Raw genomic sequence first — 12,018 nt, 5'->3', positions numbered from 1 at the left:
GAGAAAGAATAATTCCTTATGGCTCAATACATCTACCTATGTCTCAGTATCCCAAATTGAGAAAAACTGGATTGAATGACAAGTGCCTTTTGTTGGGATCCAATAGAGAAGTGATGACAGAAGTCCACATATTCATTGACCAAAACTTTAGGCACAGAACATCTGTTTTGTGCTTTTCAGCAAGTCCAGTGCCTGCCCTAATGAGCCTGTGTTCTGTGGGAGTCAGCTGCCCTGTTAGAGCAGTCCAGCTGGTACGCTGCTATAAGCCATGTGTTGCCTTCCTTGGGAAGGAGTGGTGTTAGTGAGGGACACCAATGCATATGCTCTTTCAGGTACGGGGAGGGCACGGAGGAAGGGGAACACAGGGTGAGTCACAGAAAGAAGGAGTGACACAGAGAAAGATCTTACATCTGCTTGCTTGCTCACCAAGTGACCACAATAGCTGGTGCTGTGCTGAGCTGAAGCCAAGAGCCAGGAACTTCCTCCAGGTCTCCCACACAGGTGCAGGGTCCCAAGGCTTTGGGCCGTCCTTAACTGCTTTCCCAGGCTACAAGCAGGAAGCTGGATGGGAAGCAGGGCTGCCAGGATTAGAAGCGGCACCCATATGGCATCCTGGCATATTCAAGATGAGGACTTTAGCCACTAGGCCACCACGCTGGGCCCAGTATCATTATGAACTCTTAATGGCTGCATAATCTTACTGAATATGGATCAACAGTTAGTTGAATATCTTTCAGGAAGCACTTGGTTATTTCCAAATGTTAAAATTTGGTGTCAGTTTTGTAGTACAGCAAGTTAAGCTGCTGCTTAGAGCACTGGCATCTCATATCTGAGTGTCATTTGGTGCTGCAGCAACTCTGTTACCAACCCAACTTCCTGCTATTGCTCATCCCGGGAGGCAGTGTGTGATGGCCCAAGTGCTTGGTCCCTGTCATGCATATAGGAGACCTGGATTGAGTTCCAGGCTCCTGGTTTTGGCTTGGCCCACCCAAGGCTGTTGAGCACATTTTCGGGATTGAACCAGTGGATGATAGATTGTTTCCTTCTTATGCTGTCATTCTGCCTTTCAAATAAATAAGTGAATCCATATTTTAAAAATAATCCTTTATTTTTATCTGAAAGGCAGATTTCACAGAGAGGAGAGACAGAGAAAAATCTTCCATCCACTGGTTCACTCCCCAAGTTGCCACAATGGCCAGAGCTGATCTGATTCAAAGCTGGGAGCTAGGAGCTTCTTCTTGGTCTCCTACGTGGGTACAGAGTCCCAAGGACTTCGACCATCTTGTGTTGCTTTACCAAACCACAAGCAGAGAGCTGCATTGGAAGTGGGGCAGCTGGGACATGAACCAGCACCCGTACAGAATGCCAGTGCCACAGGGAGAAGGATTAAACTGATGTACCACTGTGCTGGCCCAGCAAATAAATTTTGATTCTTACCACAATTCGTAACAGACTGTTGGACTTATACCTGTTTATATACTTTCATTTGTGAAAGAAAAATTCTTAAAATATGACTGCTGGATCAAAAGTCACAAGGCTTTAAAATGGTAATAATATCCCCCAATATAGCAATTTGCACTTGTGCCAGGAATACATGGATACTCATTCCCTCCCCTCCACCCCCCGTGCTCACCAGTAGTGAGTGTTATCAATCTTTCATTTTTTTTCCAGGCCAGCAGGCAAAAAATAGAATCTCATTGTCCTTGGAGTTGACATTTATCTGTCTGCCAGCAAGGTTGAGAACCTTGTAGGGTTCCAAGCAGGTGCAGTGCTTGGAAAGATTTCCAGTATGCAGGATAACCAAGGTTACCTCCTGGAAAACTAGCTAAGGTGGGAGTAGGGAAGATAGACTGACACTAAAGAGGATGTTGGATTGTTGTTTTGACTATAACTTCTGTTCTCAGAAGTCCACCTCTAAGCCTTGGTCTTGGTCCAGTGTCATCATTCTGTGTCAAACAGTTCAACAGCAATGCTAGTTGTGGAGCTCATTCAAATGCTACATGTCCACAATAAAATTCTGATACTCACCCTCTTTCTAAACCTATATGAGTTAGTTAATGCTCTTATGATCCTCCCACAGCTAAACGCTGCATGCAATATGTAGTCAGTCTCAAGAAAATACTCTCATGCCGGCCAGTGAGTTATTAAGTCAGAGGGCCTGCTTACTATCCTGATTTGCTGCCACCAACTGTAGCACCTGTGGTCTCTTTTTCTGCATTGCTGGAAAAGCTTTACAGTGACCTCCTGATTCTACCCCTTCCTACTGCTCTCTCTGTTGAGTTTTGTTCTCTCCTTGGCCCTCACATAGTGAAAAGGACGCCTTGGCCCCCATATAGTGAACAGGACCTTTCTCCCAAGGGGAAAGGTCCCTGCTGTGAACTCTCATGCTTTTGATGCTCCTGCCGCAGGCAGATTTATCACTTCTTTTTCTAAGGTATCTTTTGTTTTAGGGCCCAGTGAGATGGTTTAATAGCTAAATCCTTGCTTTGCATCCACCGGGATCTCATGTGGGCATTGGTTTGTGTCCTGGCAGCTGCTCCACTACCCCTCCAGCTCCTTGCTGTGTCCTAGGAAAGCAGTAGAGGATGACCCAAAGCCTTGGGACCCTGAACCCACCTGGGAGACCCAAAAGAGGCTCCTGGCTTCAGATTGGTTCAGTGTTGGCCATAGCAGCCAGTTGGGATGTAAACCAGTAGATGGAAGATCTTTCTGTCTTTCTTTGTCTTTCCAATATAAATAAATAAATCTTAAAAAAAATTGTTTTAGGTTGCACCAGCATTTTGCTCTATATTTTTCTGCAGGTATTTCAATAGGGATATGGCCATTTTGTCACAGTATTCTAAACAGCGAATTTTAGCAATTAATGGAAGTAATCCCTGATAACTTGTTAGATAGGCTATTCCATTTTTACAGAGTGTGTATTCACCTCCTCAGGAAATGAAGATAGACAGAAACTGGTCATTTGTCCAAAAAGATTTTCAACAAGGCTTTAATCTGCTCAAATGACAGTAAGTCTTGAGAGTTCTTGGATATTGAGCTTCCCTGAGTGTGGTTCCCATCTGCAAGCTGCACAGTTGGACTTCCAAAGTGGATGGTTGTAGGTAACATGTGCTGAGTCATGTATGTGTAGGAGGAATGACGACTTATAGCAAGGTGGCAGTGAGGATTGCAGGGAGAAAGAAAATGAAAGAAGCAATTTGATCAGCAGTAGATTGCGTGATTTACAAAAAGATGGGCTCACCATAAATCGTAATTTTATGACAAAAGGGAGATTAACCAATGTTACTGGGGGCTTTCTTTTCCAGCTATTAGATGTACACTTACTCTGGGTGAAGCGGGCCTTGAATGGTGTGTTCACTGAGATTCCATCTTTATGGCATCACATTACTTCTACCTTTCCTTTGCTTGCGAACTGCAAAATGCAAAGTTTGTGTTTCCAGTGGCTATTTGGAAATCATAATTTCAAAGTGACCAGAGTCAGAAGTTGCTATTTGTGGCTAATGCTTCCCAAACTATTTCTGGTACTTTGCAATTTTTTTGTTTGTTTGTTTACTAATCATCACACACTTTCTTTTTTACCCTGTTATTGTTGCTTAACAGAAAAGTTGGCCTGAGGAGTGGAGCTTCTCTCTAAATTCCTTTTGAGTGCTTGCCTAAAACTGCTCACAAATGTGTGTGTGCTGTTTGCTTTATTGGAGGCCCTTAAAAAAAAAAAAAAAGACAAAGGAGTCTTGCTGATTCTCATTTACTGGATGTTTAGAAAAAACGATTCTAGGTTATTAGTGAAACATGAAGTTCTATTTTCGAATAGGTTATAGTTGACCTAGGTAGAGACCCACACTTTTTAGCAGCAGCATTGTTTCAGTAGAATTGTTTCATTCAGGACCAGATATTGGGCTATAAAGTGCATGCTGACCATGACTAATATAATGCTCTTCTGGTGCCTGCCTGTTTAGAAAGAACCTGACAGGTGAATTGTTCCCACTTGAGTGTCACTGAGCCCAGTCCAGTACTGTAGTGTCCCATTATATAGCAAAAAAAATTGAGACTTGAGGAATGCGAAATACCTTGTGAAGTAAAACCCCGTGAGTTAGGACATAGTACCGCAAGTCTGTGACTCAATGAAGAGATTCTCCTGCACGAAGCAGAAAACTCTACAAAGTGATTTGTGGGGAGCAACGTTTTGGTAGTAGGATAAAGTCTCTGAGCTTTATTAAATGGCTTTGGGTTTTTCGAATAGTTATGAGAGGGAGTTCAAGGTATTAAAAGTGATAAATGGTGTAAGTAGATAGGTTAAATTGCAATGGGAAGCCCTTTAGTGAGGGTGGCTAAGTAATGATGGGATAGCCAGTGGTTTGACTTGCAATGTTGGGTGAGAGGATAATGCAAGACAAGGGTGGGGGAGGAATGATCTAGATGAAGGATGTACCAGAAGCGTGGAGGTGTTAACAATGGAGGGGATTAGGTTGGTGATAATGCAGCTGAACGCATGTGGTGATTTGAGGCCAAGGATAAGAACGTGTGCAAGTGACATAGACATAGTGCATTAGTGTGAGTGTCATAATCCATGTCTAACTCCTGCTCCATGTACCTACCCGTGGAGTTCTTTAGTAACGGTTTGCAGGATGAGGAGGCGTCAACTTTTCCAGGTATCATAGAAAGGTTGATATAACTAGTATGCCAACTTGGACCTGTCTGTCACCTCTGATCAGCACACTTTAAGAAATTGTACATTCCTTCTCTTATACTCCTGTGAGGTTTGACTAAGTCAAGGTTTTGATGACAAAAAATTTTGTCAACAGAGGTGCCTTAAACTGACCTCAATGTAATTAGTAGCCATGAAGTAATTACATTTTCATGTCCCAGAGTTGTCTTTATTTCATTAAGAAGGGAAATAATGTAAGTGTGACCTTGTATAATGACTTTTCATTGATAAAGGGGAGAAAAGCCAGGCTGGGCCATCTCCCAGTAAAACAAGAATCAGTTTTAAATTAAGTGACTTTTGATGTACTAGAGTTGTGTGTAGGCAGAGGCGAGGAAATGGAAATGGGAGGTTTTAAATCTTTTTGTTGCAAATCTTTTCTGAGTAGATGAGACCTTGAGCCTATAGCTGTAGTGAGTGGCTTCTGGATGCCAACTCTTGGATCAGAGATGAAAAATGGACTGCAACCAGCGACTGCTAGGGGTAGGAGGAACAGTAGTGGCTGAGCTCTCCTCTTCTCCTCCTGCCCTTCCACAGTGACTGCATACTGGAAAGTGTAGTGATAGAAACAATGAGACGTTTTACAAACACTATTCACTCTTTAAATGCTCCCAATAATGAGGGCTTGGCCAGGCTGAAACTAAGAGCCCAGAACTCTATCCAGTTATCCATATTGGTAGCAGGGTCCCTGGTCCTTGAGCTGTCACCGCTATCTCCCAGGATGCACATTAGCAGGATGTTGGGTTGGAAGTTGAGCCAGGACTCAAAAACAGGCAGTTTAATATGCAGGCATCCCAGCAAGGACTACTGCACTGCAGCACCCGCCTCAATTGGGCATATTTTGTGGTTTCTTTATCTCTCAGTTTCCCTATGTATTAAAAAAATCAAGTTTGCCTAAAGCCTATTTATTATCTAGGCTATTCCTGCCAACTGTATCAGTGTTAGCATATTCAATTTAATTTTCCTTAGGAAAAGTGGCAGCTCCTTTACCTTCCTGGTACTTCTCTGGTGAACTATTGTGAGCAATACTTAAATTGAGGACATGCATAAGAGATACTATGCTAGTCCATCAAAAACACGCATTGTAGACATCGCTGGGAAACGATCCACTTGAATGGATTCTCTATGTGATCCTAAGCCCACCCCTTTTTTCACTTGGGGATTTCATGTGTGGGTCTATGGTAAGTTGATTCATAAGAGATAAAGCTTCAGCATTTAAACTGTTTAGTCTGCTGTTTTTCATTGTATGCAAAAATACACATTCATTAGGTTAATATAAGCACAAAATATTTCCATGGTGGATATGGGGAGGTCAGCTTGAGTTTTAGGATTGGATATAGTACCAGGTCAATGCAAAACATATCCTTATAATATCTACATTTTTAGGAGGGAAAAAGACACAGCTGTTTTTATGAATTTATAGAATGACTATCATTGGATTATTTATTAACATACTCCCCGTAAGTGATGAGAGTAGAGGAAACTGAATCACCATTGTAAATCGAATGGTCATAGCACATTTTGGGGATCTTTGCTATACTGCATTGTGCCCTGGGAAGTTTACTCTCTGGGTTGGCATCAGCCCAATCATAAAGGTTTCCCCTTTTTTTTCTTACTTGGGGTTTTTAAATTTTTTTTATTTTTATTTTTATAGAGTTCTCTTTCCTCTTTTTTAAAGATTTATTTTTTATTGTAAAGGTAGATTTACAAAGAGAAGGGGAGACAAAGAAAGATTTTCTATCTGAAGAGTCACTCTCCAAGTGGCCATCATAGCCAGAAATAAGCCAATCCAAAGCCAGGAGCAAGGAGCTTCTTCTGAGTCTCCCAGCAGTTGTAGAGTCCCAATGTTTTAGGCATCCTCTAGTGTTTTCCCAGGCCACAAGCAGGGAGCTGGATGGGAAATGGAGCAACAAAGACATAAACCAGTGCCCATATGGGATCCTAGTGGATGCAAAGCAAGGGACATTAGCCACTAGGCTACTATGCTAGGCCCGCCCCTGTTTTTGACAACTGTGGTTCTTAGGGCAAGGGGGTTGAGCGTGGGGTGAGAACAGTGATGCTTGGGACACCTGGGCAAATTGTCTCTGCCTCTACTGGGGAAACAGGTGCCCAGTGAGAGGGTGAATTGATACCTTTCCCTGTGACATGCTGTATCCTGTAATTCTAGGGCAAAATCACCCTTTCTTTGGTTGCCTTTGAGATCTGTTCTTTTGAAGCAAAGTTAGACTCTTCCATAAGATTGCCCTCCCAGAGTTTAAAAGCTTACTATGATCTATCCCCAGTACATTGCAAGCTTTTGTTCCATTGCCCAGTTCTGTCATCTTCAGTTACAGGACACAGGTATAATTTTGCTAGCAGCTAAATCTAGTCCCTTGATGACCACCAAAGGCAATGGTTTCCAACAGGGGCCTCCTTGGGCTTGCTGTGTGGTCAGACTCCTGATTGCTCCCTTCAATGCTTGTTGCAAATATCTAGGAATGATGAGATCCCAGTGTGCCTCAAATGTGAATTTGAAGTTTCATATAGCTGGTTACAAAGGGGAAAAAGAGGGTGGCTAGCCCTTAACCAGGCTATAGCCCCTCTGGAATCTTGCTTCCATATCTGATAAATAAGAGTGTTATCTGAGGTCACTGTCAGCTCCAACACACCAATATCTACAGTTTTATCATGTTTGTCCTCCTAAATTCCTGTTCAAATTCTATCCACTCTCTGAGACCTCTTGGGTCAGACCACCCTGCCTCAATCCAAATCCATTTCTCTTGTGGTGATGTCATCTTGCTGCATGTTCTATTATAACTCTTCCCACAGCTCGCTTTGTATTTTAGGCCTTGGATCTGTATCCATCTTACTTGCTAGACTGTTATCTCCTGGGTGTCATGGGCTGCTCATGTCTTATTTATCTTTCCATTTCTCACAGTGCTTTCTGTATTTCAGGCAGGCACTTGGAAATGTTTGATTTAAGCAATATGTGATTGACCAGGTATAACCTCCATTCCTATTTACTTCTTCAGAAGTTTAATACTTGAGGGTGTAGTTTAACTCCTTACCCCCCAGTCCAGAGTTAATTAAAAGGACAGCTGGCTCCAAGCATTCTAGTTCCCTAATGTATTTTTAAAGTTCTGTAGCAAACAAGGTTATTCCAATTCCTTGTCGGATGAATGATCCCTTTGAGAAGCAGCCTGGACAAATATCCCAGAGATAGCAAACCTTGGGATTCACTAAGCCAAGATGAGTCAGCGCTGTCTTTTATCCCTGTTGGGGCAGAACATGCAAATCCTTGCGGGACTTTCCTCAAATGTTTCCTGAATCTTTAGTGTGGTCACACTTGGGCACAACCTAAAAGCTGAAGAGAAGACAAGAACACATTTCTGCCGCTAAGAAGCTTACGATTGAATAGATTGTCATAAAAAAGCACCTCTGTGACTCCCATGAATGACTGAATTTAATGCCCGTGATCAGCAAGTGCAAATATGCCTCTTGGGGATTCAGAGGAGTGAGAGCTCATCTCTGACAGGACAGATTCCAAAACGCTTCCAGGATAGTGTAGGATTTGAGAATGCCTTTGAGAGATACACAAGATGTTGATAGACAACGGAACTGCATGAGAAAAATTACTGCATGAAGTGATTGGAAAGCGAGAGTACAGCAATCATAGTCCAGTTTATGCTGAATAATTACATGTATGGAGTACATGTAATGACCAAGAAGAGGAGAAGTACCTAGGGTTCTTGTTATGGAATGTTATGAATCCAAAAATCTGTAGGCTGTTGGATACCAAAGGGACCATGAATGGCGTGGGATATATGTTTCAAATGAGGAGATGGTAAATTCTGGAAGGTGAGCCCATGTGGCCTTCTGTGAGTCTTACTGGACATGACCTTGTCCATCCACTGTGTGTTGTCTAGGGCTGCTTTAGGACTGTCTGGGAGACCAGAATGTTTGTTACAATACATAAGGCCAACATACTGGAGGTTTAACTTTTTACTATCTGATCTTTGACAGAATATGTTTGCTGACCGCTGATAGAAATCTCTTTCATTCATTTGTAGACTAGTTCAACAAAAATTCAGACCTTGCTAAGCACTGACATTTTCTCCTACTATTTAAAAAGTTGGGTCTTTAATTATCCTTTGGAATTATTCAAATGACTTAAATTTATGTGTAATTATAGCTTCTTCAAATGCAATGAAAAATGTCCCTCTATTTAACACTTTTAGCTAATCTTAGCACAAAATTCATTCAGTGTTAATATTAAAGAATCAGCTATAAAATGATTATGTAAAGTCTTGGCCTAAAGAATGCATAAAAGGAGAAATTTACTATATTGTGAGTTAAAGAAACAAAGGCCAATATGTACTATCTTAATAAGACTTACTTCGGCCTTCTTCCTGGAGCTGCTATCTTTGCTCTTAATTAGAATGGCAGGAGGGAAAGGGCTGGACCAGGCTTCCACAGCCTCATCACCACTGCCTCCACTGCTTCTTCTGCTGCACTGATCAGCTTAGGGCAGGGCTGGAGAACCTTTGTTCCTACTAAGAGCTACTGGATCTTTCTCATTTGAGGGCCATACAGAATCATCAACTTAAAATCTAAACCAATATGGATTTCTCAAATCCTGAGCGTGGCCTGTGGGTGTCTTGGCAGGATCAGATGAAATGATTTGGTAGGCTTTCTGTTGGTTTGTGAGTCGGATGCTGCCCACCCCTTTGTGAAGGAAATACAAAAGTATTCTCATGAGAATGATATTAGTCGGCTGTGACTACCACAGCAAACACCACAACCTGGGTGGATGAAACTGTAGAAATCTAATTTTCCCTTGGTTCTACAAGCCGGAAGTTCAATCTCAAGGGCGGGAGGGCTGGTTTTCCCTGAGATCTCTCTGTGACATGGCCATCTTCCTGTGGCCCCTTCTTCAGTGTAGGTTTGTACTCCAATCTCTTCTCTTTTAGGACACCAGTAATACTGGGTCAGGACCAACTCATAGACGCCATTATAAACCCCATTTTCAAATACAGCCAGGGATGAGGACTTCAACCTGTAAATTTGGAGGACATCCTTAACAATGACCAGGTTGTACTATATGCACCTTGCTTCTATTCCTATATATGAATTTAGCTGAAGGTTTAGCCAACTTGGGAGAAAGTATATTTCTTTCTTTTTAAAAATTTTTATTTTATGACACAGTTTAATAGGCATTGGAGTTTCCCCTCCCTGCCCCCTTTGTTCTCTCATTTTTCAGTAGTGTCTGCCGAGTACCCTCAAGAAACCACACTGGTCACTGTTCTGTTTATGTCAAAGACCGATACTGTGGCTGTGAACAAGGGAATTTCATGCACATGTCAATCAAGCCAGGTTTGCCTTCCCTTTACCAATGATCTTTACCAGTTGACCTATAGCAGAGGAATATCTCTGGTCTGCTCACACCAGTGTTACTGGATTCAAGTTCCTAAAAGGTCACTCTGAGTCTCTTCCACTACTATGGGCATATAGCGGGGGGAGCGTGTATTTGATTTACCTATCTATCTTAGGAGCCCCACTCATTGCATTTTCAATGGTATATACTCAGCATATTCATGGCAATAAAAGTGAGACGAAAACATGAAATAGATCCTGTGCTAGTTACCAATTCGCAGATTAGGTGACTTCAAAATGTAGCCACTCAAAAAGTGTGTGCTTATGCACAGATTCTGGGGGTAAGGAATTCCACAAATCATAGCCACATTGACTAAGATTAGCTTCACGTGCCCTGAACTGCTGTTGCAAAGACTTAAAGGGTGGGAATGATTTGATAGCTGGGATTTCTTCACTCATATACCTTGTCACTTGGACACAGATAACTCAACACTTACTTGTGGTCAGGCCCTCACAGTTTCAGGGTAATCAGACATCTTATATGCTGGCTCAGTGCTCCAAGCACAAGTATGCCAAGGTACAGGGCAGAATTTGCATCACATCTTATAGTAGCACAGCCAAGGACTTCACACTGCATCATTGCTATCCTACACACATTCTACTGGTCAAGGTGTCACAAGCCTGCCTAAACTCAGAGAGAAAGGAATTGGCTTCCAACCCTTGATGGGAAAATTTTATGCTCCCACGGTGCATGAAAGATGCAAGATGGGTGTTGCCAGCCGCATCTGTATGTACTGGCCACATGCCGTACCCAAAATGGCGCCGGCCGGAAAAGCCACACCTTGGTTCCTGGTGACGTAGCTCTCGCGGTACTGCGCAGGCGCCTAGCGCATGCGCAGTGAGCTGAGGCGTGGCCGGCGCATGAACACTGGGACTGACGAATCCAGTCGCCCAGGACCCTGCGTAATCATGACGCCGACCTATCATCGGCGGAGGCGGGGCCAGTCAGCACATAAGAGCAGACAGCCTGCTGGGGTCGGGGCCTTTCCCTCCTCATCTTGGTGCGCGCAATAAAGATTACCGCAGAAGACTTCACTCGCGTCTGCCTCTTATCGCCGGATGATAAGAAACGTGGGCGCGACAATGGGTGCTATTGTTTTGTAGTCATTTTTGGAAAATAAAAATCTAAACAAATATAAACTAGTCTTATCAATAGATAATTCCACAGAATTTTTTAATCCCCAAATGTCAAACAGAGTGGGAATGAATAATAAAATATTCACCTAATGTCAACAATAGAGAAATAGTTGAATACACCCTCTTTATTGGTCTTATCCAGCCATCAAAAAAGCTATTTCCAATGATGTATAATAACACAAAAATGTCAGCCACATTACCAGTTAAGCTGGATTAGAGAAATCAGCTTGACTTGTGACCACTGTCAGGCTTCCTGTTAATTCTTTTGCTGAATTAAATTTTTCCACCCAGAAGTATAGGCCTTTCTTGTCCATCAGGCTTTCTTTATAGCAAAGCTAGACTACATGGCTTATGCAGGCAGCTTATGCAGACAGATGGATCTAGAGAAAGGCCATTTGTGTGTTGAGATTTTTAAGTCATTACATTAACCCAAATGGGTATGTGGACTAATACAATAGGCCACTGGATTTCAGATTTTCCAGTTCACTGCTCAGATGTGAGGTACCTACTCTCTAGAAATGGAGCTGGAGAATAAATCCAGGAGTGGTTCCATGGTTCCACATGGTCGGTTAGAAGGGAAGACTCCACTCACAAGTAAAGTGTGAGCAATAGAGTTATGCTATCCAGCTGTTTACATGAAAGTGAAGAAAACCATGTTGTACTATAAACACGTAGCATGCACAGACACACACATACACACACACACACTCACACACTCACACTTACTTGTAAAAGAAAACGGAAATTGAGATGAGCTATACCAAAAT

Source organism: Ochotona curzoniae, unplaced genomic scaffold (genome assembly GCF_017591425.1).
Source record: "Ochotona curzoniae isolate NIBS_2020 unplaced genomic scaffold, NIBS_Ocur_1.0 scaffold_4506, whole genome shotgun sequence".
NCBI lineage: Eukaryota > Metazoa > Chordata > Mammalia > Lagomorpha > Ochotonidae > Ochotona > Ochotona curzoniae.
This window is presented reverse-complemented; position numbering follows the sequence as displayed.